Source organism: Triticum dicoccoides, chromosome 3B, assembly GCF_002162155.2.
Source record: "Triticum dicoccoides isolate Atlit2015 ecotype Zavitan chromosome 3B, WEW_v2.0, whole genome shotgun sequence".
Taxonomy (NCBI): domain Eukaryota; kingdom Viridiplantae; phylum Streptophyta; class Magnoliopsida; order Poales; family Poaceae; genus Triticum; species Triticum dicoccoides.
In genome coordinates this window covers 578967265-578972871 of record NC_041385.1, presented here as the reverse complement: position 1 = coordinate 578972871, position 5607 = coordinate 578967265, and positions in this window count along the sequence as shown.

Here is a 5607-nt window from a genome sequence, read left to right as displayed (position 1 = left end):
GGGGACCCCAGAGACACACAAGTTGATCTACGGATCATTCCTTATCCGTGTGCGGTGCCCCCCTCCACCACATTCCACCTCGGTCATATCGTCGCGGAGTTTAGGCGAAGCCCTGCACCGGTAGAACATCATCATCGTCAACACGCTGTCGTGCTGACGGAACTCATCTCCGGAGCTCTGCTGGATCGGAGGCCGGAGATCGTCATCGAGCTGAACGTGTGCTGAACTCGGAGGCCCCGTACGTTCGGTGCTTGGATCGGTCGGATCGTGAAGACGTACGACTACATCAACCGCGTTGTGCTAACGCTTCCGCTTATGGTCTATGAGGGTACGTGGACATACACTCTCCCCTCTCGTTGCTATACCATCACCATGATCTTGCGTGTGCGTAGGAAATTTTTTGAAATTACTACGTTCCCCAACAGTGGTATCAGAGCCAGGTTTTATGCGTTGATGTTATATGCACGAGTAGAACACAAGTGAGTTGTGGGTGATACAAGTCATACTGCTTACCAGCATGTCATACTTTGGTTCGGCGGTATTGTGAGATGAAGCGGCCCGGACCGACATTACGCGTACGCTTACGCGAGACTGGTTTCACCGTTACGAGCACTCGTGCTTAAACGTGGTTGGCGGGTGTCTGTCTCTCTCACTTTAGCTGAATCGAGTGTGGCTACGCCCGGTCCTTGTGAAGGTTAAAACAGCACCAACTTGACGAACTATCATTGTGGTTTTTGATGCGTAGGTAAGAACGGTTCTTGCTAAGCCCATAGCAGCCACGTAAAACTTGCAACAACAAAGTAGAGGACGTCTAACTTGTTTTTGCAGGTCATGTTGTGATGTGATATGGTCAAGACGTGATGCTATATTTTATTGTATGAGATGATCATGTTTTGTAACCGAAGTTATCGGCAACTGGTAGGAGCCATATGGTTGTCGCTTTATTGTATGAAATGCAAACGCCCTGTAATTGCTTTACTTTATCACTAAGTGGTAGCGATAGTCGTAGAAGCAATAGATGGCGTAACGACAACGATGCTACGATGGAGATCAAGGTGTCGCGCCGGTGACGATGGTGATCACGACGGTGCTTCGGAGATGGAGATCACAAGCACAAGATGATGATGGCCATATCATATCACTTATATCTATTGCATGTGATGTTTATCCTTTATGCATCTTATCTTGCTTTGATTGTCGGTAGCATTTTAAGATGATCTCTCACTAAAATTATCAAGAAGTGTTCTCCCTGAGTATGCACCGTTGCCAAAGTTCGTCGTGCCCAGACACCACGTGATGATCGGGTGTGATAAGCTCTACGTCCATCTACAACGGGTGCAAGCCAGTTTTGCACACGCAGAATACTTAGGTTAAACTTGACGAGCCTAGCATATGCAGATATGGCCTCGGAACACGGAGACCACAAGGTCGAGCGTGAATCATATAGTAGATATGATCAACATAGTGATGTTCACCATTGAAACTACTCCATCTCACGTGATGATCGGACATGGTTTAGTTGATTTGGATCACGTAATCACTTAGATGACTAGAGAGATGTCTGTCTAAGTGGGAGTTCTTAAGTAATATGATTAATTGAACTTAAATTTATCATGAACTTAGTCCTGGTAGTATTTTGCAAATTATGTTGTAGATCAATAGCTTGCGTTGTTGCTTTCATATGTTTATTTTGATATGTTCCTAGAGAAAATTGTGTTTAAAATGTTAGTAGCAATGATGCGGATTCGATCCGTGATCTGAGGTTTATCCTCATTGCTGCACAGAAGAATTATGTCCTTGATGCACCGCTAGGTGACAAACCTATTGCAGGAGCAGATGCAGACGTTATGAATGTTTGGCTAGCTCAATATGATGACTACTTGATAGTTTAGTGCACCATGCTTAACAGCTTAGAATCGGGACTTCAAAGATGTTTTGAACATCATGGACCATATGAGATGTTCCAGGAATTGAAGTTAATATTTCAAGCAAATACCCGAGTTGAGAGATATGAAGTATCTAACAAGTTCTATAGCTAAAAGATGGAGGAGAATCGCTCAACTAGTGAGCATGTGCTCAGATTGTCTGGGTACTTCAATCGCTTGAATCAAGTGGGAGTTAATCTTCCAGATAAGATAGTGATTGACAAAATTCTCTAGTCACCATCACTAAGTTACTAGAACTTCGTGATGAACTATAATATGCAAGGGATGACGAAAACGATTCCCGAGCTCTTCGTAATGTTGAAATCGACGAAGGTAGAAATCAAGAAAGAGCATCAAGTGTTGATGATTGATAAGAGCACTAGTTTCAAGAAAAGGGCAAAGGGAAAGAAAGGGAAACTTCAAGTAGAATGACAAACAAGTTGTCACTCCCATGAAGAAGACCAAAGCTGGACCAAAGCCTGAAACTGAGTGTTTACACTGCAAAGGAAATGGTCACTGGAAGCGGAAATGCCCTGAATATTTGGTGGATAAGAAGGATGGCAAAGTGAACAAGGGTATATTTGATATACAGATTATTGATGTGTGCCTTACTAGTGTTTATAGTAGCCCCTGAGTATTTGATACTTGTTCGGTTGCTAAAATTAGTAACTCGAAATAGGAGTTACAGAATAAACAGAGACTAGTTGAAGGGGAAGTGACGATGAGTGTTGGAAGTAGTTCCAAGATTGATATGATCATCATCGCACACTCCCTATACTTTTGGGATTGGTGTTAAACCTAAATAAATGTTATTTGGCATTTGCGTTGAGCATGAATATGATTTGATCATGTTTATTGCAATACGGTTATTCATTTAAAATCAGAGAGTAATTGTTGTTCTGTTTACATGAATAAAACCTTCAATGGTCATACACCCAATGAAAATAGTTTGTTGGATCTCGATCGTAGTGATACACATATTCATAATATTGATGGCAAAAGATGCAAAGTTAATAATGATAGTGCAACTTATTTGTGGCACTGCCGTTTGGGTCATATCGGTGTAAAGCGCATGAAGAAACTCCATAAAGATGGATTTTCGGAATCACTTGGTGATGAATCATTTGATGCTTGCGAATTGTGCCTTTTGGGCAAGATGACTAAAACTCCGTTCTTCGGAACAATGGAACGAGCTACTGACTTGTTGGAAATAAAACATACTAATGTATGCAGACCAATGAGTATGAAGGCTCGTGGCAAGTATCGTTATTTTCTGACCTTCACAAGATGATTTGAGCAGATATGGGTATATCTACTTGATGAAACATAAGCCTAAAATAGTTGAAAGGTTCAAAGAATTTCAGAGTGAAGTAGAAAAATCATCGTAACAAGAAAATAAAGTTTCTGCGATCTGATCGCGGAGACGAATATTTGAGTTACGAGTTTGGTCTTCAATTAGAACAATGTGGAATAGTTTCACAACTCACGCCACCTGGAACACCACAACGTTATGGTGTGTCCGAACATCGTAACCGCACTTTATTGGATATGGTGCAATCTATGATGTCTCTTACCAATTTACCAATATTGTTTTGGGGTTATGAATTAGAGACAACTGCATTCACGTTAAAAGGGCACCATCGAAATCCGTTGAGACGACACCATATGAACTGTGGTTTAGCAAGAAACCCAAAGTTGTCGTTTCTTAAAGTTTGGGGCTGCGATGCTTATGTAAATAAACTTCAACCAGATAAGCTCGAACCCAAATCGGAGAAATGGGTCTTCATAGGATACCCAAAAGAGACTGTTGGGTATACCTATCACAGATCCGAAGGCAAGATATTCGTTGCTAAAAATGGATCCTTTCTAGAGAAGGAGTTTCTCTCGAAAGAAGTGAGTGGGAGGAAAGTAGAGCTTGATAAGGTAATTTGTACCTTCTCCCGAGTTGGAAAGTAGTTCATCACAGAAATCAGTTCCAGTTATTCCTACACCAATTAGTGAGGAAGCTAATGATGATGATCATGAAACTTCAGATCAAGTTACTACAAAACCTCGTAGGTCTTCCAAAGTACAGTCCGCACCAGAGTGGTACGGTAATCCTGTTCTAGAAGTCATGTTACTAGACCATGATGAACCTACGAACTATGAGGAAGCGATGATGAGCCCAGATTCCGCGAAATGGCTTGAGGCCATGAAATTTGAGATGGGATCCATGTATAAGAACAAAGTGTGGACTTTGGTGGAGTTTCCCGATGATCGGCAAGCCATATTGTATAAATGGATCTTCAAGAGGAAGACAGATGCTGATAGTAGTGTCACTATCTACAAAGCTCGACTTATCGCAAAAAGGTTTTCGACAAGTTCAAGGTGTTGACTACAATGAGTTTTTCTCAACTGTAGCGATGCTTAAGTCTGTCTGAATCATGTTACCAATTGCCACATTTTATGAAATCTGGCAAATGAATGTCAAAACTGCATTCCTTAATGGATTTATTAAAGAAGAGTTGTATATGATGCAACCAGAAGGTTTTGTCAATCCTAAAGATGCTAACAAAGTGTGCAAGCTCCAGCAATCCATCAATGGACTAGTGCAAGCATCTCGGAGTTGGAATATACGCTTTGATGAGTTGATCAAAGCATATGGTTTTATATAGTCTTTTGGAAAGGCCTGTATTTACAAGAAAGTGAGTGGGAGCACTACAACATTTCTGATAAGTATATGTGAATGACATATTGTTGATCAGAAATAATGTAGAATTATTCTGCAAAGCATAAAGGAGTGTTTGACAGGAGTTTTTCCAAAGAAAGACCTCGGTGAAGGTACTTACATATTGAGCATCAAGATCTATAGAGATAGATCGAGACGCTTGATAAGTTTTTTTCAATAAGTACATACCTTGACAAAGATTTTGAAGTAGTTCAAAATGGAACAGTCAAAGAAAGAGTTCTTGCCTGTGTTACAAGGTGTGAAATTGAGTAAGACTCAAAATCCTGACCACGACAGAGAATAGAAAAGAGAATGAAAGTCATTCCCTATGCCTCAGTCATAGGTTCTATAAAGTATGCTATGATATGTACCAGACCTATTGTATACCTTGCTCTGAATTTGGCAAGGGAGTACAATAGTGATCTAGGAGTAGATCACTGGACATTGGTCAAGAATATCCTTAGTAAGGACTAAGGAAATATTTCTCAATTATGGAGGTGATAAAAGAGCCCGTCGTAAAGAGTTACATCGGTGCAAGCTTTCACACTGATCCAGATGACTATAAGTCTCAACTTGGATACATATTGAAAGTGGGAGCAATTAGCTAGAGTAGCTCCGCTCAGAGCATTATAGACATAGAATATTTGCAAAGTACATACGGCTCTGAATATGACAGACCCGTTGACTAAGCTTCTCTCACGAGCAAAACATGATCACACCTCAGTACTCTTTGGGTGTTAATCACATAGCTATGTGAACTAGATTATTGACTCTAGTAAACCCTTTGGGTGTTGGTCACATGACGATGTGAACTATGGGTGTTAATCATATACAGATATGAATATTGGTGTTAAATCACATGGCGATGTGAACTAGATTATTGACTCTAGTGCAAGTGGGCGACTGAAGGAAATATGCCCTAGAGGCAATAATAAAGTTATTATTTATTTCCTTATTTCATGATAAATGTTTATT